Here is a 27,991-nt window from a genome sequence, read left to right as displayed (position 1 = left end):
CTACCAACTAAGTATATCTCTAAATATTTTCATCTAGGAAATAGGAAAGTGAAAACTTCCCATGCCTATCTCTCAAGGATTGTCTGAAGAACAATGAAGACAAATGGTAAGACTTTGTGTTTAAGAATTATAACATCAGAAAGCTCTGAGACAATTATAAATTCTATGAAGACACTTTGGGTTTTATAATAGTAATTGATACTGAATAGATGTTTATATAACAGCACAAAATTATGAGTTGGGGCATACTTAAAATTGGGATACTATAAAAATGAGGTTTTTTTTTTTTCCTGGAGAGACATGAACATACATCTATTCACCCCAGAAAGAGCACTGAGGAACAAAAGAAATGATTCCTCCATCTTTGGAAACAAAGGTTATTTACAGGAGAGTGAGTAGGGGTTACCATGGAAAATTAAAAAATTCAAAGTCAGCTGTATTACAGAAAAGTGCACCCCACATGGGTAGTAATAATGAAAGCTGACTCCCCAGAGCCCTCTGCATGGTTTGTAGGCTGCTCCACAAGGTCAGGCAGTCCTTACTGCTTATCTATGCCTAGGAAAGGCAAGGCTGTGTGATTCTTGTAAGTTCTTGGCACTTTCTGAGACTTGTGAGCTTACTTTTTAAGTCTCCATATTCTTGAGTCTCAGTGAATCTCCCTTTGAGATTGAATGTTTCTAGTCAGAGAAAACTGCTTCACAACAGCCAAGTAATAGAAGTCAACTGTTCTTTGCAAACCAACATTTCTTTAAAATACCACAGTACTTGCTTTAAGAAGGCTGCTTGCACATGATATAAGAAGACATTGAAATTACAACAAAGTAATCTTAGCTCAGTGTCATTTGGGCTGAAATACAGAAGGATACCCAAGAAAACACAGGGGGTCTTGAGAGGTTCCAGTGTATCTTAGTATTGGAACGAAGAACTTAATTGTCCCTTCCTGACTTTGTGCCTCTAACCTTGCATATAATCACAGCATGCATGGAGATGTATTTTCCCAAACTGGAAATGATGGGACAAAATGAAAAAGAAGCCCCAAAGCATCTAAAAATAAAACTTTTTAATTACACACACTAATGATATCTCGGTTAAGCTTTTTTATTCATTCCTGTGACATCATGAATTTTGCAGCTAAATGGATGGAACTAAAAAAAGGTATTCATTTTTTTAAATCTTTAAATAGATTGAATTACTTTTTGAGATTTAATTAGTTTTATTTTATGTGTGTGAATGTTAGCCTGCATGTGTGTCTGTGTAACATGTGCATGCCTGAGGAGTCCAGAAGATGTTAGATCTCCTGAAACTGGAGTAACAGATGGCTGTGAGCCACCATGTGAATACTGGGAACCAAACTCAGGTCCTCTGCAAAAGCAGCAAGTGTTTCTAGCTGCTGAGCCTTCCCTCCAGCTTAGACTTGAAATTAAAGCCTAGAATTATCAGAGTGATTGATTTATGCTCTTGATGTGTTTTTATATGAAAAGGATACAGTCTTCTAGGCAAACAACAACAAATTTGGAAGAACACCAATAGCTCAGGCACTGATATCAACAATTAATAAGTGTGACCGCCTGAAACTGAACAGCTTCTTTAAGGTAAAGAACACTGTCAATAGGACAAATCAGTAGCCTACAGAATGGGAAGAGATCTTCACCAACCCTACATCTGACAGAGAGCTAATATTCAAAATATATAGAGAACTCAAGAAACTAGATAGCAACAAACCAAATAACCCAACTTAAAAATGGGGTACACAGCTAAACAGAGGATTATCAACAGAAGAATTTTCAATGGCTGAGAAACACTTAAAGAAATGTTCAACACCCTTAGCCTTCAGGAAAATGCAAATTACAATTATTCTGAGATTCCATCTTACACCAGTCAGAATGACTAAGACCAAAAGTTCAAGTGATAGCTCATGTTAGAGAGGATGTGGAACAAAAGGAGCACTCTTCCAATGTTGGTAGGAGTGAAAACTTGTACAGTCATTCTGGAAATCAATTTGACAGTTTCTTAGAAAAACGGGAATAGATCTACCTCAAGACCTAGCTCTTCCACTTCTGCACATACCCAAAGGATGCTCCACCATGCTACAAAGACACTTGCTCAACTATATTCATAGCAGCTTTATTTGTAATACCCAGAAGCTGGAAACAACCTAGATGTCCCTCAACCAAAAAGTGGATAAAGAAAATATGGTACATTTACATGTTGGAGTTTTACTTAGCTATTAAAAACAATGAAATCATAAAATTTTTAGGCAGATGGATAGAATTAGAAATGATCATCCTAAGTGAGGTGACCCAGACCCAGAAAGAAAAACATGGAAGGTACTCACTTATAAGTGGCTATTAGTCATAAAGTAAAGGATAACCATGCAACAATTCAAGGAACCAAAGAAGCTAAGTAACGAGAAGGGCTCATGGAGGGGTACTTGAATCTTACTGAGAAGGGGAAATAAAATAGAGATCATGAGTGGATGGGGGAGGGGACTGGATGGGGGAAGAGTAGAAACAAGAAAAGGAGGGACCAGGTGGAGGAAGGATGGAGGGAGAAAGCACTGGAAGAGATAACTGGAGTGGAGTGGGGCTAGGCATCTCTGGGATGAGCTAGAAACCTAGGACAATGAAAGCTCCCAGGAATCTAAGCTAAGACTCCTAGCAATGTGGGATATGGAGCCTGAACAGGCCATCTCCTGTAACCAACCCAGCCACAAAACCTTCCACCTACAATTTGTTCTGCCTGAAAGACATACAAGAGTAAAGATGGAACCGCAATTGAGGTAATGGCCATCCAATGACTGGTCCAGCTTGAGAACCATTACATGAGAGGGAGCTCACCCCGACGCTGTTAATGATATTTTGCTATACTTGTAGATAGAAGCCCAGCATAGCTGTCATCAGAGAGGCTTCACCCAGCAACTGATAGAATCAGATGCAGAGATTCACAATCAAACATTAGGTGGAACTTGGGGAATCCTGTGGAAGAGGGGGAGGTAGGACTGTAAGAGCCAGAAGGGTCAAGGGCACCACAAGAAAACCTACAGAGTCAACTAACCTGAGCCCATGTGTGCTCTCAGAGACTGAATCACCAACCAGAGAGCATACATGGGACTGACCTAGGCCCTCTACATGTGTGTAACAGTCATGTAGCTTGGCCTTCAAGTGAGACTCCTAACAGTGGGAGAGCTCTCTGACTATTGTCTTCCTTTCCCCTAATTGGACTGCCTTGTCTGGTTTCAATATAAGAAGATTCACCAAGTCTCACTACAACTTCATATGCCAAAGCTGGTTGATGTTCATGGGAGACCTCCTCTTTTCTGAAGAGAAAGGGAGGAAGAGTGGATGAGGAAGGAAAGGAACTTGGGAGGGAGAGGACTGGGAGGAGAGGATGGAAGGAAAACTGAGGATGGAATGCAAAGCTAATTAATTACATAGCTAATTAATTGATTTTAAGAAAAGGTAGTTGGTCCAGTTGAGTGACAGAGGATGTGGATGGACCCTGGAGTGGCACAAGGCACATCTTTTATTCCTAGCTATGATCCACTGCTTATTCAGCTACTATAAAACCAGTTAAGAATGTAGCTCAGTTGGTATAGTGATTGCCTAGTCCCCAGGTTTGACCCTCAATATCACATACAACCATAGAGTTACTGTAATCCCAGCAATTTGAGAGGTGGCTCACAGGCTTAAGGCTATGTGCAACTTCCTGGCCAGCCTGAGTTACATTAGACAGTGTCTAAATCAACTTGTTTTATTGTATAGAATCAGTTAAAAAGCATTATGTTAGAAAGGTATTTGAGATATAAAAGGAATTTAATAACTGTGTTCTTTATTACTTTTACTTGGAAAGTTGACTTTTTCCAGTGTTCCAGTCTCAAGATTGATACAAGAATACATTAACAATTCAAATTATAATGATCACTAGCAATTATCTGTGTCATTATCTTGGGACTAATCCTGACACAGACATCAATCTACCCTTTGATATTCTTTTTTTTTTTCTTTCTAAACATTTTCTTGTATATATATGTGTGTGTGTGTGTGTGTGTGTGTGGTAAATGTACACATTGGTATGTGTGCCTGAGGGTGGAGGCCAGAGGTTGTCACTGGTTGTCTTTGTGTTGCACCTTGTGCTTTTGGGACAGGAACTCTCACTGATCCTGGAGCTCACTGATTAGGCTAGGCTGACCAAGGGACTCTCCTGTCCCTTTCCCCGTGCTGGCCTTCACTAAGGTTGCAGAACATGCCACCATTCTAAGTGCCTCTAAATTCTAGGAATCAGAGTCAGGACATCATGACTGCGCAGCAAGTGCTTCATCCCGTTCCACCCTAGCCACTTCCCCACCCCCTTCCTGGGAGTGTTCTAAGTTGCATACTTCTAACAACAGGCACATTGCTAGATTTCACCCCAGAAATAACCGTAACTGCTTACAATTGTAGCAGCACGGCCTCCTTGTAGCCCCCACTTATCAGCCAGCTAAAACAAACAGCTCCCAAATAAAATGGCAATGAAGCAAAGAATCAGGACCGAAGTGTTTGATGGCACAGAAGTCTTTTCAAATTCCAGCATGAAAAGAATCATTTCAACCAGGTGTTGCCGTGTCCCAGGAGTCCAGGTAGAGCAATTACTGCAATAACAACAGCAACAAAATGGATGCAAAGGAGAAAAAAATGAAAGAGAACTTCCCTCTAAAGGCCATTCAGGAAGGGAGCCCTGCACCCTGTAAACCTGCTGTTTGCACAGATTCCCCAGCAAACAATAGCTGTGAGTCCTGGGAAAACTGTATGTTGTTCGGTCAAAATACTCAGCATTGAAGGTGACTTTTCTTGAAAAGAAGCATGTCTGAGTTGGGGGCTCCAGTGGTTAGATAATTTTCCTTTGAGTAAAAGCCATTTAATATGATTGTGTGTAAAAAAGGGACCTCTTTTTATAATCTGTCATACTTCCTATATATCAAGAGAGATGGATTAGGATTTGTTAAACTGCTTTTTAGTGGGACCACCTGATTCACATATAAAAAATAAACACAGATCTGGAAGGCGGGGTGCTGGACCCCTCCATTTGCACTGAAGAGGCCCTGTGGGAATTGAGAGGGTGTCTTAAAATGCAGTGAGACCATTAGAAGACTCCTTCTGCTCTGAGCAGGTCCAACTGTCCACAGTGTATCCTCATATCCAGCTACCTTCCTGCTCACTGACAGCCTTCTCTGCTTGGGGGCATGTTTATGGAATCTTGGGGAGAGATTATCTGAAATACAAACAAGGGTGAAAGCAGCTGCAAAAGGCTCTGAAATCAACAACAATCCTAATGGTGGAGAAAAGATGACACCTTGGCCCTCAGCCTGGGGTGTGGTTAATGCCCATCTCTAAGATTCACTTCCAGGTTCATATGACACCAGGATACAGAAATGCCCAAAATTCACACACACATAAGATAGAGTAAGAACTCCCTTTAATCCTGGAACATGGCATTAACAATAAGAGAGCCCTGCTTGGGGAGACTCTTGAGGAGCTGGAGAGTATAAGCCTTACCTCTGGTAGTTTGCTATTGTTTAGATGCTCTGCAGTCACCATTGTGGAGCCTTGCAAACTCACCTAGGAACTTGTCCTGACAGCTAACACAAACACGAATGTGGGGATCGGTGTCCATGGTCTGTCTCTGCAGAGGCAATGAAGGATTGCTGATGGCTATTCTCAACACCTTTGAGCTTTCTCAAGTCCGATACCTTCAGTTTATTTTTACCTCAGTGTGGAAATTGCAACTGACTTCAGCTCTAGACATTGTGAATTAATTTCCTATGCCTGCCCCAGGGGTCCAGGGAGGAAATGGGTGCACCTGCCCCAAATCAAATGAATAATTCATACAGCATCTGGCCCAAAGGTGATAGGCAGCATAGCAATGCAGAAACAGCTGGAAACAAGATCATGGACATCTCCCCCTGCCAAACACACACACACACACACACACACACACACACACACACACACACACAACACACACATACACACACACACACACACAGAGAGAGAGAGAGAGAGAGAGAGAGAGAGAGAGAGAGAGAGAAAGGTAACTGTATTTAGCTTATTATTTGGTGCTAATATTATCTTCCAATAAGATTATCTTCCAAGATTGACCAGCTCAGAGCTCTGTTCCAGCCAGGCCTCAATGATAAAGGGTCAAAGCAGACAGGGCCTGGGAGTGGTTAAATGGTCACCCTTTTGGCAATAGGGGTAAGAGCCTGTAGAATGTGGCTCTGAGTACCCAGCCATCCATGTTTCCTACCGGACTGGAGTTGGCATTGTAAGGATATGATGCCTTGGTACAGCCACGCTGAGAATAAGCCCCATGCCTTCACCTGACAGGTATGTTACAGTAGGACATTCTTACAAAGAATGCCCAACATACCCCACTTGCTCTCTCTCTCTCTCTCTCTCTCTCTCTCTCTCTCTGTGTGTGTGTGTGTGTGTGTGTGTGTGTGTATGTGTGTGTGTGTGTGTGTGGCATAAGCTTCTCTGTGCCCTGTTGCACATGTGGAGGCTTGAGATCAATCTGGAAACTCGTTCTTTAGATTCTGTCCACTTTGTTTTTTGAGACAGTCTCTCCCTGGCCTGGAGCTTTTCAAGTAGTCTAGGTTGGCTGACTGGAGAGCCTCGAGAATCTCCTCTGTCTTAGGATTTTACTGCTGTGAACAGACACCATGACTATGATGGTTTGTATATGCTTGGCCCAGGGAATGGCGCTATTAGGAGGTGTGGTCTTGTTGGAGTAGGTGTGTCACTGTGGGCATGGGCCTTAAGACCCTCATCTTAACTGCCTGAAAGTGAGTATTCTGCTAGTAGCCTTCAGGTGAAGATGTAAAACTCTTGGCTCCTCTGTGCCATGTATGTCTGCCTGGATGCTGCCATGTTCTGCCTTAATCATGATGGACTGAGCTTCTAAACATGTAAGCCAGCCCCAATTAAATGTTGTTCTTAAAAGAGTTGCCTCAGTCATGGTGTCTGTTCACAGAAGTAAAACCCTAAGACAATGACCAAGGCAACTCTTATAAATTACACATTCAGTTGGGTTTGGCTTACAGGCTCAGAAGTTCATTCCATTATCATCAAGGCAAGAACATGGTAGTGTCCAGGCAAGCATGGAGCAGGAGGATCTGTTAGTTCTACATCTCCATCCAAAGAAAGCCAAGGAGCAGACTGACTCTTCCACATTGGGCAGAGCTTCAAAGCCCACCTCCACAGTGAAGCACTTCCTCCAGCAGGCTACATCTAACATTACCACTCCCTCCAAGCCAAGCATATTCAAATCATCACACTCCTCTCTCTACCTCCCCAGTGCTAGGATTTCAAGTACTTACCACTATGTCTACGTGTTTGTAAGGGTTCTGAGGCTGGAACTCAGGTCCTCATGTTTGCTCGGGAACGCTTTACTAACTGAGCTATCGCCTCAGTTTCCACTGGCTCTTCTTCTCCAGGACACAAGCACAGATGTTAGAGCGATGGAGATCTTCATTTTTTTCCCTTGAATCTGAGTGGCTGCCTGTGTTATAGTGAATGATACAGTATGGTAGACTGAGAGTGCATAACCTTGAAGAGAAGATCATGGCAGACAATGTATATTTTAATTAACTCATATTTTCACAGTGCATGTAATGTATTTTGATAAAGTCCACCACCTTATCCTCTTCTCAAATGTCTTCCCTATCTCTACAACTACTTTCCCCTCCCCCAATTTATGTGTGTGTCTCTGTCTTTGTCTCTGTCTCTGTGTGTGTGTGCCTCTCTCTCCCTTCTTCCCCCATCATGGAATCTACTTAGTGCTGTTAGTATGTGCATAGCTGTATGGTGTGGTGGTTTGAATATGCTTGGTCCAGGGAGTGTCACTATTAGTATGGCCTTGTTGGAATAGGTGTGGCACTATGGGAGTGGCTTTAAGACTCTTCTCCTAACTGTCTGGAAGATAGTTTTCTCCTGTCTACCTTTGGATCAAGATATAGAACTTTCAGCTCCTCCAGCCCCATGTCTGCCTGGATACTACTATGCTTCCTGCCATGAAAATAATGGACTGAACCTCCGAACCTGTAAACCAGCCCCAATTTAATGTTGTCCTTTATAAGAGTTGCCTTGGTCATGGTGTCTCTTCACAGCAATAGAAACCCTAAGACATATGGCCATCTACTAGAGTAGGAGTAGCCTATCAGGGGCCACATCACTAAAGAAAATGGACTCTCCCTTTCCCAGCATTCCTCTATTACCAATAGCTCCTCAGCTAAAGGTGAGGCTTCCTGGCCACTTTCCTCTCATGCTGGAAAAGGGTGCAGAAAGATTCTAAGAGGCAGAGGCCATGGGTGACTACAGTGAAGCAGTGTTTTCCAGAAAGAATGGGGCAACCGCTAATATCAACTGACAGTATCTATGACAGCATGCACAAGACAAAGCCAGACAAAATTCTGGGCATTATATCTTGCATAGCTCTTTCTCTTGGAGTCCTACTACTACACTAAAAGAAAGACCACACACAGGATTCAAAACAAGAGCTGCCACTAAGGGCTAAGGGTCAGCCAACACAAACCTCCCTTGAAACATATGAGTAGGAGATCCCCCACTAGCTGCCTGTCTCCAAATCTGACAGCCAAGGTGCTAGATGCTGTGGGACAGAGACAAGACATTTCTGCTGTGCCTCAACTCAACTTCTGACCCAAAGAGACGGCTAGCAATGATAAAGAGCATTGTTGAAACATCCTAAGTCTTGGGGGTTAGAAAAGTAGCTTGGTGGGTATAAAAGTTAATGTTTATAGAAACAAAATTCAATGACAGTTGAATTTTACTAGGGTCTGATGGTAAGACCACCATAAGGATTTTAAGCAAAACTCATTAAGTTTCACTCAGGAGGAGGAGAAATCTCAAAGCATCTACTGTGTATCAGAGTGACTAACTGCAGCTAAGAGCAAGATGTACACTTCCAAATTATTAAGAGTCAATTTTATTTTAAGTTTAGTTATTTGTTTTTGAAAATTTCCCCACTTTTATTGAAAATAGATTTTTTTCCACACATCATATATCCTGTTTACAGTTTCTCATTTCTATATTCCCCATAGTACTTCCCCTTCCTGCAGGAGGAAGCGTCTCTGATGCTGGCTGAGTAAGACACTGATCTATGAATGTGGCAGAACTCATTTTATTTCTCCTTTTTAAAAATATATTAACACTAGTATTTGGTTTTACCCTATGTTCCTGGGCTGTGTAGTCTCAGGTTTTGGTCACTCAACAGTGTCAGGGATGGGCTCCATCTCATGGAGAGGGCCTTAAGTCAGATCAGATACTGCTTGGTTACTCTCATAAGTTTCGTGCCACCATTTTGGCAGGTCACCATTGTAGATGGAAGGTTTTGTGGTTGGGCTGGTGATTATGCTTCTTCTCAGGTAGCATGCAGAGCACCTTCCTGTACCAAAGACTCTAGAATATAAAGGTGCAGGCTCGTAAGCACCAGCTCTACCGCTTTACATTCAGTGAGTTGTGTGGGTGCTGTCTTCAGCAATGGGGTGGTTTTAGCGTTTATTTGTTGCATCCCAGTCTTATCTCTCACAGTTAGGGACTGGCAGCCAGATACATCCCTGTAGGCAGACAGACAGCATAAAAGGCTCTAGGTAGATTGAAGTACTTTTCAACTTAAATTTTTAAGGGAAATGGACTTCCTGATTCTTCCCCTTCTCCAAGACAAAGACTTGGTGAGCTTTTTCTGTCTGCAAAGAACTATTCCATGGCATTTTCATATCTCTCCTGCACCGGAGTTGAATCCTGTGGTGGGGTCCAATCAGCTTCCCTTTCTTTGTCTGAATTGTCACATGCCCTGATCGATATCAGCCAGTTCCAAGAGGATGAGAACTCATTGCTTTCCCAGTCCTATATCAACCTGACCCTTGAATCAGTTAGACACCAGCTCTAAGTCTCCTCTCTACCTTAGGAATGCTGTCTCTTTCTTTGCTTTCCTCTCTCTCTCTCTCTCTCTCTCTCTCTCTCTCTCTCTCTCTGTGTGTGTGTGTGTGTGTGTGTATGTGTGTGTGTGTGTGTTTTCATGCTTCTGTTCTCTGTAAACTATGGTTGAGTGCTAGACCTTGCTTTTCCTGCCTTTGTATTCTGTTAACCCTAGGAGTAAAGGAATCTGCAAATCTAGATAATCTCACCCCTACAGCATCGCCCAGCTGGCCTTGGAGTCAGTGTTGCCAAGGCTGAACTTGGATATCTCCTTGTCTAATCTCCACCTCCCACGTATAGGAATTTAGAGTGTGTCCCACCAGGCTAACTTTATGCAGTTGCTGGACACTGACACAGGGCTTTGTGTGTTCCAATAAGGCACTGTACCTACTGAGCTACATTTCAAGCCAAGAGAGTAGATTTTAGTGTTCTAAAATCACACACACACACACACACACACACAATTAGCAAGCACGGTTCCCTGTTTATAATGGTATTTTATAATGTTTATAATGGTATTCAGTGGTATTTTGCCTTTATACTGGTATGCAGTGGTAGTCATTCAGCAGAAATCATTTAATGTTCAGAATTATGCACGTTCACATGTTTAATTTTTATATATATCTGCAATAGACTGAGTATATTTGCCCACACTTACAGACCCATTTCCTTGCCCCAACTAGGTCCCTATAAAAAGGTGCCAGACCCTCTGGAGTTGGCATTCCAGACAGCTGCGAGTCTACCCTATGTAAGTGCTGGTGACTGAGTTCCTGTGCTTTGCAAGAAAAGTAAGCTCTCTTAACCACTGTGCCATCTCTCTAAACCTGTTGTTGTTGTTGTTGTTGCTGTTGTTGTTGTTGTTATTGTCATTTTTAACCAAAAGGATTTGTATTGTGTGATTTTGCCCAACTGTAGGCTTATGCAAGTGTTCTGAGAACATTTAAGGAAGGCAACCCGAAGTACAAGCCTCCACAGATTAGGCACATTGACTGCATCTTTGACTTAATGATATTCTAAGTTTACAATGGGCAAACTCATCACACACATATCAAGAAGCATTTGTATACAAGACGGCATGTGTTAATTAGCTTGATCTAGCCATCCCATTGAACAGTGCTGTTAATTGGCTGATAGTCCTTCATCACCACACCATGGTGAGCTCCGTCTGGTGCCCCTGTGATGCGTGTCTTTCCTATCATTCTCCCTGACTTGGCCACGCTCCCTCAGCCTCCAGCAATGCTCTGAAGACCTGCAAGGCCCACATGCCAGGATCCACTAACAACCATGCCTATCATCTTTGACACTTGTCTCTGGAACTCAAAGGTAGGAAAACAGAGCTAGGAACAGCATCTCTATGGGCCATGAAACAGAAAGCCTATAAAAGACAGATGAGAAGAATTGAACAGAGCTGCTCGTACCCCACCCCATCATAGTTTATCAGCATTTTTTTTTAACAAGAATTTGAAAGCAACCCATGCAGTAGCCTCGGGGCCTTTCAGCTTTGACACCACAGGGCTGGGGAACTCTTCCAAATGTGAAGTCAAGTCAGCAGGACCAGGTGTTTCTTGTTGTTCTAGAGAAATGGTGTATACCTCACTGAGTCTTTGTAGTGCAGTATTAGTGTCTGCCAGGGGATTGGGGATGAAGGGCAAGGTCCTTCCCCCCTTTCTACCAGCTTTAGTTAGAGCCCAGGGATCTAAAGTGGGTGGAAAAAAGCCTTAAGATTTAGATCCCTCACTCTCTGTCTAAATTTTGCACACTTCTCCAGAGCCTGGCCAACCTCACATCTTCTAGAGCATCTTTTCTGAGCACACTTGTCCTTTCTTTATCTTCCCTCCCTTTGAGAAGCTTCTAATAGCATCACAATGTCATACCATTTAGTGCTGTAAACTATAGTTTCTCAAAGTAGATTCCATAGAAACCTTAAAGTAATAATAGTTTATGAAATAAAAATAAAAGCCAATGAAGTTCTTGAGGTTGCTGAACAAGAAGTTCCAGCCACTCGTATGCAATTCTGCCCTAAGCACACAGGGCCTTGGTGTTTTAGAAGGTGCCAGAGTGCATAGGCTGGGGAAGGTAAAGGGATGGTCTCCATCTGTGTGCATTTATAGAGAAGCTGTCATGCATGCTGAGTGAAGACTTTCCAGTGTAGCTGTTTGAAAGTCGACCACATGGCAGACAATAAAACTTCCTCACACCAAAAAGCTCATTGGTTCCCCAGAGTAAACTTTAGTGGAATTGTTCTTGGGGCTTTAGGAAGATGAGACAGACAGTGCTCGCATGTACTTACTTCCTAGAATATGGGTATTCTTCAGGACCCACTGCAGATGGAGACGGGAAACCCAGATCAGGTTCTCAAATACAAAGGATATCCTTATGGTATTCACACACACACACACACACACACACACACACACTAAACAAACAAACAAACTCCCCCACCTGTACCTTCCTGTGTTCTTCTGATCACCCCTGCATCACCTAGGATGTTTAGTACTAGGCAAGTACTGTGTAAACAGTTGCTAACCATGAGGTCTAGGGAATGATGACCAGGAAAGATGTTTGAACATGTTCATAAACAGTTTTCAAAAATAGTTCCCACCTTTGGCAGTTGAAATATGCAGATACAGAGCCCAAACCTATAGAGGTCCAACTGTACACAACCAATTCATTTGTAGTCTTTTAAAATATTTTTTTTTAATTATGCATGTGAGTGACAGGAAATTGGATGCCCTGACACTAAAGTTACAGGTGGTTGTGAACCTCTGGGCAGTGGAAACTCACTGGGAAAGCAGGTCTTCTGAAAGGCCAGCCAGCACTCTTGATCATTGAGCCATCTCTGGGTAACCTTTCAAGCTTGGCAGCTGGTAACGAGGTAGCTGTAACTAGCCAGCTACCCTACATCATTGTTTTTAATTGTAAGATACGCAAGTCTTTCATTACGTTCTGATAGCTTCTGGAGCCATGTCACTACTTGAATTTACATATTTACTCTCTTCAAATGACCTGCCTCATCCTTAATTTTACAAACGTACATCTGAATAAGAACATAGCAATTACTGCTGTTTTTGCTGTATTGGGATCTGAGCCCATGGCCTTATGAGTGCCAGGCAAGTGCTTTGTCTGTGAGCTACTTATATGTAGCAACCACTAACTTCAGTTCTTTTGAGCTATATAGGTTGGATCATTATGGGTCCACAGTGAGTTATATTTTTGGTTTAAAACATGGTAAGAAGTTACTGATGATGTTTGGAGATCAATAAAGAAACATCTCTTTTTGATGTGTGTATGTGTGTGCATATGTGCATTGTGTGCATGCCCATGTGTGTGTTCAGGTAGGTGTGTCCATCTGTATGTGTGATCATGTGTGTGGCCATATGCATGCACACTTGTGTACAGGCCATGGGGACCTCTGGATGTTATTCATCAGGAGTATAGTCCACCTTTTATAAAATACGGTCTCTTTTAGTCATTGAGGTCACCCAATAGGCTGACCTGGCAAGCCTGCAAGCCATGAATCTGTTGTCTCTTCCTCTCCAGCCCTGGGACCAGAGAAAACATCAATATGCTTGCCTATTTTTATGTGGGTCTGGGGAATCAAACTCAGATTCTTATGCCTGTATAACAAGCACTTTACCAAGTGAGCCAGATCCCTAGTCCAAGAAAATGTTTCTGTTCCATGTTTTTGGATTTGATTGGTGCTTCTTAAAGAGCCACCATTCGTTCTAGAAAGTAGCACAGGCTCTGCTGCTCGTCAGTAGGCAGCAGGAAAGAGGACAATATGAAAATACACTATGTTCCAAGCCGTAAAGCAATATCTTACATAGCAAGCTGTGGACAGACACTGAACATCTGTGCAATGTCCATGGTTAAAGTGAACCCTTAGAATGAGTCTGGCATAAAAGTCCTGGATTCATGAGCGAGAGGTGCAGGAGTCTGGGTATCATCCAGATGAAGAGGGCAGAAGAAACAGAGGGTAAAGAAGAAGAGGAAAGGACAGGCTGGGATGAAATTTGGCAGCACAGAAGCCATAAACAAGAATATTTTCATCTGTAGAAAGAGAGTTGGCATAGGCCCTGACAGGACAAAGCCTGCACTTCAAGTTGTAAGCATAGCTGAAGTCAGGGTTTCTGCTGCAGCTTTCCTGCACATGGACAGCTCATCCTACCACAGGTCATGAAACTCAGGGCTACAGGTGCCATCATAGGTGTTTGTATCCACTCCCTGGTTTCTGGAGAGTGAAGCTTGTGAGGAATGTGCTGTGAGCCATCTTTGTGTCTGACTACCTCAATGAGAGCAGCCAATGGCTGGCCTTGCCTATCAAGAAGCTGGATTGTGTTTTGTTCTTCATTTGTTGCTATGATGCTGCCTGTCAATGCCTGCTACAGGAAGACTCACCAATGATGACTTATAGCTAATGCAGTAGAGCTTAGGCAGCTTTTGCTTGGTCCGATAACTCAACATGGGGTTATAGAATATCCCACTGAAGAATAAATGAGCCCCAATCTCTGGGACAATTTCATTATGCAGGCAGAGTTCAAAACTGATAACCAAAGAAAGTCTTTAATTAATAGCAACTGTTTTCCAACAGGGTCCCTAGAGCTCTATTCCAAGGCCAGTTAGAAGTCCAGGCATGTGTGAGGAGTCCAGAGTTGCAGCTCTCCCCTGCTGTGTGGGTGCTGCCAAGCATTGTTTCCAGTGTAAACCTGGAGGTCACCTGAGCCCCCTCCTGAATGGATGGTAGCATTGGAGGTACATCTGTCTGTCTCTGTATAAGAATCTCCATTGTGCTATATCTCAGTCTTATAGCGTTATGACATTTGACATAGGAGGAAACCAAGGCCCAAAAAGAAAATGAGCTTGGGAATGAATATCTTCAATCATGCTATCACTGCTTTGAGGCACAGGGTCCCAAGTGTTTTCTCAGCTTGTGTTCTTGGGATCACAAGCATTGCCAGCACACCTGGCTTTTTTTCTTTTTTTACTGTGGGTTCTGAGGATAGAACTCAGCTCCTTGAGCTTTCAGGGTAAGCACTTTATAGGTTGAGCCATCTCCCCAGCCCCATTCCATACCTCTAACAGACCAATCAGCACATTTGGACAGTTACTTGTGGTGCTTATTTTGTGTAGGTGTGTCTTCATGCTGATAAGAGACACAGCATCGGAATAATAATAGTCATGACAACATCGGTTTTCTGAGCACTTGCCCCTGCTAAGTGATGTTTGATGCATTTCAACACGTTACTGTCCTCAATATCAAGTAGATGTTATTAACCCATTTTATGGATTTGAACCAATACACAGTGAACTCTAATAATGGTAATAAGATCAAGCAGTCAATACATAGTTTATTTACAAAGCTTGTTTCTGAGGTACTAAGGAAATTTTATGAGATTAAAATATTTTGTTGATAGTTAAACTACTGTAAATGTCATTCACTTGAGGAACAAGCACTTCTTTACCGGCCCAATCTATCCAACCAAGGATTACTGGCTTCTGTTGGAGGGTTAGGATGCACAGTGGGGGACTCCAGTGAGATTTTTGGTGGGCGAGCATCCCCCTCCAGGCTCTCAGGTTAGTTGTTCTGTGAATTCATTGCACACAAATATTTTATGACTGCATTTATTCTTCATAACAATATGAATGAGCAACTGAATACAAGCCAAATCCCTTATGAAGCCAGAGGAAGAGTGATTAAATTATAATCATCCTGGATTAATTAATCTATAATATTTGCTCTTTATATGAAAGAAGAAAATCAGCCTTCAACATAAAGGTTATGTACTCTTGAGGTCTGTGTCTTAATAAAGGAAGGGCTTGGGGAAAAAACTTGACAAGCCCCCAAGATACGACACGTTGTAAATGTAGACAGAGGGTTATTACTGATATAAAATATATTCAATGTAATTATCAGCCACAACAAATAATCAGAGTGGTGATAATGAATAATTAACATTTTTATACTCCTATAGCCATGTGTCTAACAGATAAGTGTGCAACATTGAATTAATTTACTGTGCTATAGCATTTTAAGGCATGAAAATCACCTAACCAAAGCTTCTTTTCCACGGCGTTGCCAGATACAGGTAGGAGTCACAGATAAGGCTTATTTCTTTGTTTCGTGATCTATAAAGCATCTGAAAAAAAAAAAACCCAACCACTTTAAATGGGAAATTGCACTAAGAATTAAGTCAAGGTAAGCTATTGATGTAAGTCAGGTAGACACAGATTAAAGGACACTGCTTTTGGTCCCTGGAATTAAGGGTTAAGATGTGTATAACACAGAGCTGGGGAGACAGTTCAGTGTGTAAAATGCTGGTTGTGCAGGCATGGGAAAGAGTTTGGATCCCCGGAATCCACAATAAACCAGATCTGGCAGGGCACACCTAAGATTCCAGCCCTGTTCCAGGGAGACGGGTGCAGGGACACAGACAGGAAATCCATGGAAACTCATGGAGCAGGTAGCCTTTTGTATGCAGTGGCAAACAGGACATCCCGCCTTAGATAAGGTAGAGAGGCAAGGACCCACAGCTGAGGTTGTCTCCTTACTTCCACAAGTACACCACTGCACATATAACCCCTATTTTACATGCACACACATGTACACACACCTATACAAATAAAAAATATTATGAAGCAGTTGTACCTAAGGGTTATAAGAAGGGTTATACAAGGAGATTATGAATTGGATTGTGGGGTGGTGAGCCGTGCACAGCCAGCCTGGTCCCTGGTCAAACACAGGCCTGGAACCCCCGTGACCTTAAGGGATGGCAGGTGTTTGGCCACACCTCCTGGGCTCTTGTCTCCTGTCACAGCTACAGCCTCGCACAACCCCCTACACAGAGGTGTGTGGCCATCAGTCACATAGGCAATGCCCCAAGTCCCTGATATTTTGTCTGGACTCCACCTCCATTTACCTGGTAACAGCCAGGATGGCCCAGCCCACTATAAAAGGAGCTGCTTGCCCCCTCCTCTCTCCCTTGCTCTCTTACTCTCTTGCTTCTCTCTTGCCCTCTTGCTCTCCCTCTCCCCATTTCCTTCCTCCCTCTCTCCACGTGATCATTGCTGACTTCTACTTCTCTATCTTCTCCCTCTCTCTGCCTTTCCACAATAAATGCCTTAAAACCATGGACTACCCCTTCTCATTGGAACACACTGTCTTGGAGAAATGAAACAGGTCTTCCCCTAAAGAGCCAAGCGTGGCCTCCCTGCCCTCCAGCCACTGCTTCCACCAACCCAAGCCATCTGCCCAGCCTGCCAATTCCACATGGGTGTGAGAAATCAAAACAGAGAGCGTCCTGCCTCACCAGCGACCCTAGCCCCAAGCAGACTCAGGACACCATTTTTGACCCAACGTTGGATTCTTCATGTCTTTCTATTCAGCTGCTTCTGTGGGCATGGCTTTCTGCAAAGAGAAGGGGAAGGAGCATGCTTCCTGTTTAAGTCAGACTTACTTCCCTCAGCTTTCCACACCATTCAGCCCATAGTAGACTTACCAGGGTCTGTTCTATAAACTCTCTTTCCTCATCAGGCATAGCAAAGGTTACCTCTGCTCATTTTCTGATCTCCAGGACCCCACCCAATATCCAAATGTTCCTGTGTATAGCAAACCTGCTGACTTGAGTTGCTGCTGGGAGGTCACAGTCTCATCCAATCAGATCTAGCACCTAAAACAAGCATGGACACCAGAGGATGAGGATTATGTGAACGAGGCTGATTCCCCATCCTGGTCCTGCAAGGATTATGATGCAGTATGAATCCAGAAGTAAGGTGCCCAGCAGGAGGTAGAGCACAAGGTGCCCTCAAGCAGGTTGGTGGAAGGTAGTAAGATCTTGGACTTGTTGTTTAGTAGTTCTCCACGGCAGTGACATTCAAATCGATGCACGTATCAACCCACCAGAGATTCTGTTGAAACACAAATTCTGGGACTGGGCAGATGGTTGCATCCATCAAGAGCTCCTTAGGAGCAGGAGGATCTGAGTCTGATTGCTAGAACTCGGATAACAACTGTAACTGTGCTCTTATAACGTCAGCTCTGGGGAGGTAGGGACAGACAGAACCCTGGAGTTCACTGTCCTAGCTTCCTTAGTAAGTTCCACTCAATAAAGACTCAGTCGTTTTTTTTTAAATGGACAATGAGGAAAGATTTCTAAGGTTCACACATTGTCTTTCTTTGCAGGCACACACTCATGTACCTACACACAGGGGAAAAACACGGGAACACATGCAATCATAAAAATGTAGATTGTGATGCAGTATGCTTGGCAGGGTCTCAGATTCTTTGGTTACACCAAGATCCCAGGTGACCTCTTGCTGTTTTTAGCCATATCTTATATTTACATTATATATGCACCATTGAGTGGAAACTCGTGTACTTCTCACCTCTACTTATCATGGACTCTGTTGCCTTTCTGAAGATGCTATGAAGGAATCAGCCATTGCTCACTGGGTACCAGCCTGGCCCAGATGCATGGATGGTGTCCAGAGAGAAATGAATAGCTTTGCCAATGCTCAGCTTGTATGCTAACTGCACATCTTCAGTGTGACTGTATCTTAATTTCTAATGTAACGCTGTCTCAAGGGTGTAACCAGTGACAGCAGGAATATGCTTGCCTGTGTTAGGTGGACATCAACTTCATATTAGCAAAAAGCAACATGGTTTTCACACCAGCAATCAGAATTTTGTCCTCAAAATGGAAGCAATGAAAAGGATGAAACAAAATGATAATAAAAATCTACCCTAACAGTAACAATAGCTAGGATCTTCTGTGCTATGTTCTCTCTCTCTCTCTCTCTCTCTCTCTCTCTCTCTCTCTCTCTCTCTCTCTCTCTCTCTCTCTGTCAACTCAGCCCAGTGAAGTCTGACTAATGCCATAGATTTTACCTCCTTCCTTTTTCTTTCCAGCACTGAAGATTGAACCTACAGCCTTGTGATAGGGAGGCAATTGTTCTACCACCGAGCTTCATCCCCTAGCCCTTAAGTCAGAGTATTTAGATGCATCTCAGTCAGGATTTAACCCATGTCTGTAGGATGCCAAAGCTCTCATCTTGGGCAACTGCAATAATTACCTCAGGTTATTTTGAATGGCTGCACAGACCGTAAACCCACGAGGTGTAAGAGAGGTGCAGCTCATAGGGCTTACACTTGAACATTTGACATAAAATACACTTGGGGGATGAGGACAGAGCTCAGTCAGTAAAGTGCTTACTTTTTTTTTTATACTCAAATAACTTTTATTAACTAGCTTAAAAAGAAATTAACACTTTGTAAATAATATTCTTAAACCAATTAATAGTTTTTATTTAAAAAAAACTGTGGCAGAGAAAATAAAGTTTATAGCATCAAAGCTTATCAGATAAAGAAATCAGGATGGGTTCTCTCTGCTCTCTGACATTGACAAGTGCCCTCTGCAGCTAGCAGTGAGGGGACATAGGATCCTCTGCACTGCATGACCATATAAGTGCTTACTTTTTAAACAGAAGACCAGAGTTAGTGTGGTAGTTGTTCTTGCTTGTCAACTTGACTACATCAGGAATTAACTAAAACACAAATAGCTGGGCATACCTATGATGGGTTTGTATGGTTTTTTTTTAATTAAACAATTTGAAGTAGAAAGACCTACTTCTAATCTAGATCTTAGCTGTGGGAAGATATAACTTTAATGTGGGCCACACCTTCTGTCGAAAACCCATATAAAGTACATAGAAAAAAGCAATAACTCTCTCTCAATCTTGGCCAGCTTGCTCTTGCTCTCACTGGAAAGTCCATTCCTTCATTGGCATTAGAGCCTATTTTGTCATGATTCCAGAGTATTCTGATGACCAGCTGAAATGTGGAACCTTCTTCAACTGAACTGCATTTTGTTGGTAGACAGCCATTGTTGGGTTAGCTGAACAACAGCCTCTAAATGGACAAAAGCCATCCTCGTAAATCCCCTAGAAAACCTTGACAATACAGTTAGATCCTTAGAACCCAATTAACAAGCTGGGTATGGTGGCACTTATCTGTAACCCCAGCAGCCAGGAGGTAGAGACAGGCAGATCCTTGGGGCTCACTGACCAGCCAGCTACCTTAGCTTACTAGTTCTAACACAGTAAGAGTTGCTGTCTCAGAAAAACAAGGTGAATGGTGTTATGAGAAACCGCACCTGAAGTTGTCCTCTGGCTACCTGTGTGTATATTCATGCACATACACCCACATATTCCACTGGTGATGGGAGAAACTACTAAGCCCAGCTCCAAAGGCCTAACATGAAATTTTCCTGAGAAAAAAAGAACCACTGCACAGAGGGGCAGCCATCCATGGCCTTGTGAAGATTGTTAAAGTCAAACTAACCCCGGGGACTCCAGTGATAGTTTGACTTAAATGAGGAAGGATCAAGCAATGGGCCTAGGTGAACATAAGCAAGTGATACAGCTTTAGAGGGCAAGTGATGGAGACATCTACTCATACCAGAGGATGTTGTGTGCACTAGAAATCTGACTCCCAAGGCTGTGTGAAGGTCAGTATTCATTATCAATGTGACAGGAGCTAGAATCACCTAGGAGGCAATCCCCTGGGAACATCTGTGAGGGAGACTTTAGATTGGTCTAAATGAGGTAAGAAGACCCATCCTGAATGAGGCTAAAGGCCTAGACTGAGTGAAACAGCAAAAAGCAAGCTGAGCACCAGCATTCATCCCTTTCTGCTTCTGACTGTGGATGCCATGTGACCAAGGCTGCCATGCCTTCTCGGGTATGCTGTAGCCTCTTGAACCACAAGCCAAGGGTAAACTTTTTATTTCTTAAACATGTTCCTCTTGGGTATTTGATCTTGGCAATGAGAGAAGTAATGGCTACAGCATGCATTGGTCTCCACTAGGGAATAGTCAAAATGCCAGTGACCATCATCCCCATTCTATGACCCAGAGCAGCAGACTCTGCTCAGAGGAAGAGATGCTGATGTGATGTTCACAGCTACCCTTAGACTCCAGTAGCCAGCACAAGGCTTTTGGTGTGCTCTTGCAGGGAGAGACAAAGAGGCATTTCTGGAGGAAGGTTCAAACACATGCTTGCTCTGTTTGTGTATACATGCATGGGCATACACACATATTGTAGGAGTGCATAGGCATATATGTGATGTTGCTTTTGTTCCATGCATTGTGAATGTATAGGCCAGAAGTCAAAGGATGTACAGTCTTTCTGTATTGTTTTCTAATATTTTGTGAACCAGACAGTCTAGGTTGGCTGGCCTGAAAGATGCGTGGATTCCCCCTCTTTTTGCCTCTCAGCTCTGGGTTTATACAGATGAAGCATCACCCAGCTTTGTACACGGGTCCTAGGGAGTCCAACTCAGAGCCTCGAGCCTGTATCTTCCTCATTAAACCAGGGATCCTGCCCTGGGGGAGGGATTTTGGAAACACCTTCCCCTGGGCTAGATTCATCTCTAGCATGTGTGAGCTCTGACTTTTTGGCCAGAGTTAGAAGTAGGTTTCACCAAGAAGACTGGACCGAGACTTTCTCCTGTGGTGCCTGGGACTGAACCTGACAAGATAAAACAGGCCGAATCTGGCTGGGTGAAGGCACACATGCCCCTCTCTGCTCCCATCCTCAGGGACCCCTCTATCCTCTTCTCAGCCTCTATGATCTAGGATGCTTTCTAATAGCATCTCTTTCATTTGTGTTTTAAGATTTCTTGAGGGGGGGTCCAAATTTTTTGGAAAAAATAAAACCAACAAAACCCAGCAACCTCTGTGTTTGGCCACTATTGATTATATTCTGTTCCAGTTGGTGGATTTTTATATAAAAATAAAGAACAAAGTAATTCTCCTGGGCTGGCCTAAGCTGATTACGTTAGAAGATATTCTGCCATGTGATTTGGGAAAGGCTTGGTTTCCTTGAGCAAGAAGCCTGAGACCAGAGAGATGCATGCACATTCACAGAGGAAGGAAACAGAAGCAAGAGCTTTGAGCTTGTTAAGTAAAATTCTGCCTGCTATGGGGTGGGGGGAGGCTCAAATAGATGACTCTAACTGAAAAAGTAAAAGTCAAATGACCTGCTAATTGAATATATTAGAAATACATGTGATGTATATAATATATTGAATATATAGAATATATATAGTTAGAAACTGCCCATGACTCTATATGACTAGTGCCTGGAGGGCAACTAAGACAAGCTGAAGTGATTTAAGCACAAATGGTGCATTGGGCAGTGTGCCCAGGATGGCTAGCAAGGCTTTTTGGAGCCATCGTGGACCCGGATTCCTTCCTGCTTTTCCCTTGACCCTCCCATTTTCTCAGACACCGTAGTGGTAAGATAGCTGGTTCACCTTGACTGTTCCTTCTGGGATCTGGCAGAAGTGGGGGAGACAGAGGCAGAGGGACAGGAAAGGAGAAGAGAAGACAGAAATAAGAGGAGAGAAGAGGAGAATGAGGAGAGAAAGGCGAGGAGGAAGGAGGAGAAGAATTGAAGAACAATTAGTTAGTTATTCAGGTCAGGGAAGGTGAATTCTGACAACGACAACAACAACAACAACAACAACAACAACAACAACAACACCCACATGTGAGAGTCTTACAACCAGATGGAACTTTCCAGATGAATCAAGTTTTTCTAAGCCAAGGAACTTATCTGAGTATGCATAGCATTAAGAAAGATAATGGAATTCTTTTTAGCAGGAATGACATAAGAGAGGTAAGAAGGGCCCAGGGAATTAGGATTCCCTATGCCATGCTACTCCATGGGAGGAGAGGTCACTGTGGGAGTTAGAGGATAGCAAAGCATATGATCACATTAGTGTTTGGGAAGTTTGTCCCCAGTCAAGTTCTGTAGGGAGACCCAAAGAGAGCAGATTGGGGAAAAAACTGGTAATGTGATCCAGGCAAAAAAACCACATAAATGGACGCGAATGTGTCTTGGTTGGCTTGGTGCTTGCCTAGCATGCATAAAGCCCTGGGTTTGAGCCCCAGCACTACTTAAACCAGGCAAGATGATGCACATCTGTAAGCCCAGTGACTGAGAGGTGAAGGCAAGAGGAGAAAGATTCGGTAAAGGTCCTGTCAGCTACACGATGAAGTCAAGGCCAGTCTGGATGACTTGAGACATGACTGTCTCAAAATCAAAACCAAAACAAAGGCCTTCCTGAAGCTCAAAGCCTGTTTTCCAACCCTAACCCACTCTGCATAACATGTTCTTTGGGGGAGCTAGGGAACTACCACAAAGATGTGGACGGTCTGGTAATTCCTGTTGCTATAACTACCACATTGTCATTTGTGCCTGACTCGGGATTCGCGTGTCTTGCACTGGCCTCCATGGTGGCAGGTCAATGTGTTAGTTCTCCAGTAGTTTGAATCTTAGAACCTTCTCAGTTTTTAAACCCTCTTCTGTGGCCTTCAGATTAATTATACAACTATTTGCAGACCTCTTGACTCGTGTCTGGCATATGACAAACACTTGGCTTTAGTAGTCAGTCAGTGAAGACAGAATCTTTAACGAATGGTTTCTGGAGCTGGAGATATAACCTGATGCTATATGATTACCCAGCATACATGAGGTCAGAAGTTTAATCACCAGCCCAGCTTAAATGGGGCATGGTGGCGTATACTTATCATTGTAGTAGTTGCAAGAAGGTGGGAATATCAGAAGTTCAAAACATTCTTAGCTACATGTAGAGTTCCAGGCTAGCCTAAGCTACATGAGACCCTGCCTCAAAAAACCCAAACCAGAATGCTTTCTAAAGCCTGGTTGCATGGGTGCAAACTCCACACTGGTGCTGACTTAGGATGCTTAATTCCATCTTTTTCTCAGCTCCCTTGAGATTCTTAATGAGCAACAATTAAGTCCGAATTAAAGTAGCCGTTGTTGGAAAATAAGTCACTCTCCATGCAAACAAAATCAGGCATTCACCACATTTCAGGAAATTAGTAAGTAACACTTCCTATCTGAGGACAGAGGTTAGAGGTCAGTCTTAGAAGACGACAGTGTTGACAACTAATAAATACCCATCTCTTTTTATGACCACTTCTGAATATGAGGCACAGCGCTATTTCTTTTTTATACCTTATCTGAAAAAATCTATCATTTACTATTTATTAAGACATGCAGACACCAAATCCAGACACTATTGCTGATGCTAAGAAGTGCTTGCTGACAGGAGCCTGATAAAGTTGTCTCCTGAGAGGCTCAGCGAGAGCCTTACCGATACAGATGTGGATGCTTGCAGCCAACCATCGAACTGAGCACAGAGACCAATGGACCGAGAGCCCTCCAGGAATCTTCCAGACCTTCAGCACCAGATTGGGACTGCTGAGACAGCCAGCTTTGCGGACTAATGAGGAGGTTTTCAGCTTCTCCAGTAATTAGACAGGCATTGTTGGACTGCCCACCTCCTAGGGTGCAAGCCAATGGAAAGACTGAAGGAGCTGAAGGTGTTTGCAACCCCATAGGAAGAACAAACAATATCAATCAACTAGCCCCCACCCCCACCCATAGAGCTCCCAGAGACTAAACCACAGACCAGAGTACATATGGAGGGATCCATGGCTCCAGCTACATATGTAGCAGAGGATTGCCTTATCTGGCATCAATGGGTGTGGGGGGGGGCTTGGTCCTGGGGCTTGATGCCTCAGTATAGGGGAATTCTAGGGAGGAGAGGTGGGAGTGGGAGGACGAGTGGGTGGGGGAGCACCCTCATAGAAGTAGGGGGAGGGGGCATGGGATAGGGGATTTGTGGAGGGGAAACTGGGAAAAGGGATAACATTTTAAATGTAAATAAATAAAATAGCAAAAAAAAAAAAAAGAAAAGAAAAAGAAAACATGCTAAGCAATTGGTGGAATAAGAGCTCATGACTGGTACTCTGGATTTTACATTGTGCTAGAGAGCTATAGTAATGAAATAAAAGTAGACTCATTGACCAAGGGTATAGAATTAGTGGCCCACATACAAGCCCTACAGCCACCTGAGTTTTACAAAGAGGGCAACAATATACATTGGAGAAAAGCCAGCATCTTCAACAAATGGTGCTGATCAAACTGGACAGCTACATGTAGAAGAATGAAATTGTACCCTTATCCTGCACAAATGTCAACTACAGATTGATCAAGGACCTCAACATAGGACAGGATGCCCTGAGTCTGATAGAGAAGAATTCATTGGAACTTGAGGGGATCTGAAATCATCTAAGAGACACTTGATGGTTCTAAGCATGTCTGTAAAGTCATTTCCAAGAAGGATTGTCTGAGGGGAGAAGGCCCTCCCCTATAGCGTGTCTTCCTGAGGCAACCTAGCTATAAAAAATGGTCCAAAGAACAAGCATGGTTGCTTTAGTGCCCACTTTTGCTTTTGCTTCTTGTTGGTAAATGTGTCCAGCTTATTGCTGCTGCTGTAGCTACCATCCTTTCCTGACATTGAAACCCTGATTCTTCAATCTTCTAAGCATAGACTGAAGACTGAGAGCTCTCCAGGACTCTTCCAGACCTTCAGCACCAGATTGGGACTGTTAACACAACAAGCTTTGTGGACTAATGAGGAGGTTCTCAGCTTCTCCATTAACTAGACAGGCATTTTTGGACTGCCCACCTTCTAGGGTGCAAGCCAATGGAGTTAATCACTTTCAATACATAGATTCATTCTTTCAGTGCTGCTCCTCCAGGGAACCCTAATTCATATAACACTTAGCCTCAAGTACATTTGATTTTAATTTTTTTGAGGGAGAAAATAATTGTCCTTGAGCTCAAGGTGCAGCTGAGTGGTGAAGTGCTTGCCTTGCATGTGGGAAGCTCTGACCCTAGCATAGAAACTATCAAACGTTAAACTTAAACTACAATTGACCTCAAGCTGTGGATGTGGTAGATAACTATATTTAAATGAACTGCTTTTCAACGTCACCCCATCAAACTCATTCACAGACCAGACCTTCAAGTCCAGTGGTTATTAATTCTCCTAATGTGACCTTTTAATACACTTCCTCATGTTGTGATGACCACCCACAACCATGAAATTTCTTTCATTGCTACTTCATAACTGAAAATTTTGCTACTGTTGTGAGTTGTAATATAAATATTTGGGGAGGTAAAGGTTTGCTAAGGGGGTCACTGTGCACAGATTAAGAACTACTGATCTAGGACATCATAACTTGCCTGCATTTTCCTCTTACACAAAACCAATCTCCTTGACTTCCCAGCAACTATAGACCTAGAGAAGAGACTGCTTAGAGAATTAAAAGAGCAAATGTACAGCCCCACTTCATTAACCCAAAAGAAGTCTGGTAGGGAAGTCGGGACTGGAGCCACTTGTCAACTAGGCTGCCTGTGAGGAGTGAATCTAGTTGCTTATACTACACACAGCACATATCACCCTATGATTAGCTGATCAACAAGGCAGCCATAGCCCAGTGGACCTGAGTTCTTTGCATCTGTTTGTTCATAGAGGTGTAGATTTGTGTTGGTTAATACTGATTGCCAACTTCTAATAAACTAGAATCACACAGGACACTGGTTCTCAACCTTCCTAATGGTCTGACTTTTTAATACAGCTCCTCCTCTTGTGGTCACCAAACATAATATTGTTTTTGTTGCTACATGATAACTAATTTTGCTACAGTTAAGAATCATAATGTAAATATCTGTGTTCTCCAGTGGCCTTAAGCAATCCCCGTGTAAGGACTCCTGAAGAGGTTACCACCCACAGGCTGAGAACCTTGAACCTAGGGTCAAATCTCTGGACAAGTCTATAAAAGTGTTTCTTGATGCGTTAATTGAGGAGGAAGTCCATGGTGTAAGTTTCCTCTAAGATTAAAGCATTCAATCCTACAGGAAGCTCCTTAAGCAGGAAGGTGAACTACTCAGAAGAGTTTGAGGAAGTCCCTGAAACTTAGTTATTCGCTCAGAGAGTAAGCAATAAAAGTTTAGAGTCCCCCTCAGACACCAAGACCAGAGCCAAGCTGCAAAGAAGACCAGACCAGCTGACTGACTATAAGTAGCAGAAACCAACCAAACTGCCTGGAACAGGTTTAAACCACTGTCACCTGGAAAGGACAATTTCCAGCCTGCAAAGCTGTCTGTCTGGGAAGTGGGCTCCAGGTTTCCAGTTTTGTGAGTTGTCACCCATGCTGGGGTGGACTGTGGTGTTGCAGCTGTACTTGAATCATTTCTGCTCCTGTAAGTAACTCCTTGCCAATACTCCCATGAGTAACTCTAACCATATTTACTGGTTTACCAAGTGGGAGGTGGTAGTATCTGTACTTGGGTCTTTCTGGAATTCCTATTTGTGGTGAGTACACCTGTGTGTAGCATCTCCCCAGGAAGAGTTTTGTCACACAGCAAAGACCCAACCTAAGCGTGGGCTGGCACCATTCGATTGGCTGAGGACTGAATAAGGAAACCCGGAGCTGGGCACTGATATTCTTGGCAATCTGCCTCCTGACTGTGGATACATATGGGCGGATGCCTCATGCTCCTGCCAGCAGAGTTCCTCACGGTGATGGAGTAAATCCTCAACCTGTGAGCCAAAGTCAACCTTTCCTTCGTTAAATTGCTTTTCCAGGTCTTTTGTCACAACGACAGAACAGTAAACATACAAGCCATTTTCTCATTATTCTTTATCTTCTCATTATCATACAAACACACCACCAGTCATCTCTCCCTGACTCTCTGATATAAACCACTGCTGCTCCTCATGCTTAGGCCAATCAGTGGCGAGAAAAAAATATGTTAAATTCAACATTAAAGCAAAACAACTAGATGTATCATCTTCCCCTTCAACTTGGGCTCCCTTTCAGACAAGTTCCAACTCCTGACTCTTAGTGTGGGAATGGATTAGGTTCAATGTAGGAGCAGTGAAACACTCCCAGAGAAAGTGGTCCTCAGACACACATTGCCTTGTGTAACAAGTGAGGAAACCGAGCTCCAAACTTAAATATTGAATTTTGTTCCAACCTCACTCACTAGGTTATTAGGGAAAGGGAGAAAGGGTGAGAGTAAACATTGAAAAGGCTCAATATTTTGTTCCCTTGATAGGACCCGTGTATGAACCACCTGAT

At 43.2% G+C, this 27,991-nt stretch overlaps 1 long non-coding RNA gene across 3 annotated transcripts; it reads left to right on the top strand.

Moving 5' to 3' along the window:
* Window positions 1-34: 34 nt before the first annotated feature.
* Window positions 35-27,987, top strand: Gm34641. Of its 3 annotated transcripts, none has more exons than XR_878481.1 (5): window positions 35-106; window positions 10,655-10,719; window positions 14,563-14,723; window positions 17,543-17,781; window positions 27,969-27,987. It is a non-coding gene; the product is annotated as a predicted gene, 34641 (long non-coding RNA). The 3 variants fall into 3 exon arrangements; XR_387340.2 differs by having other exon boundaries at window positions 10,655-10,759; XR_003947974.1 differs by lacking the exon at window positions 27,969-27,987 and having other exon boundaries at window positions 10,655-10,759; window positions 17,543-18,184.
* The last annotated feature ends 4 nt before the right edge of the window (window positions 27,988-27,991 follow it).

This window comes from Mus musculus, chromosome 1, assembly GCF_000001635.26.
Source record: "Mus musculus strain C57BL/6J chromosome 1, GRCm38.p6 C57BL/6J".
Lineage (NCBI taxonomy): Eukaryota > Metazoa > Chordata > Mammalia > Rodentia > Muridae > Mus > Mus musculus.
The sequence above is the reverse complement of the archived record's forward strand: the minus strand, read 5'-3'. Positions and strand labels throughout refer to the sequence as shown.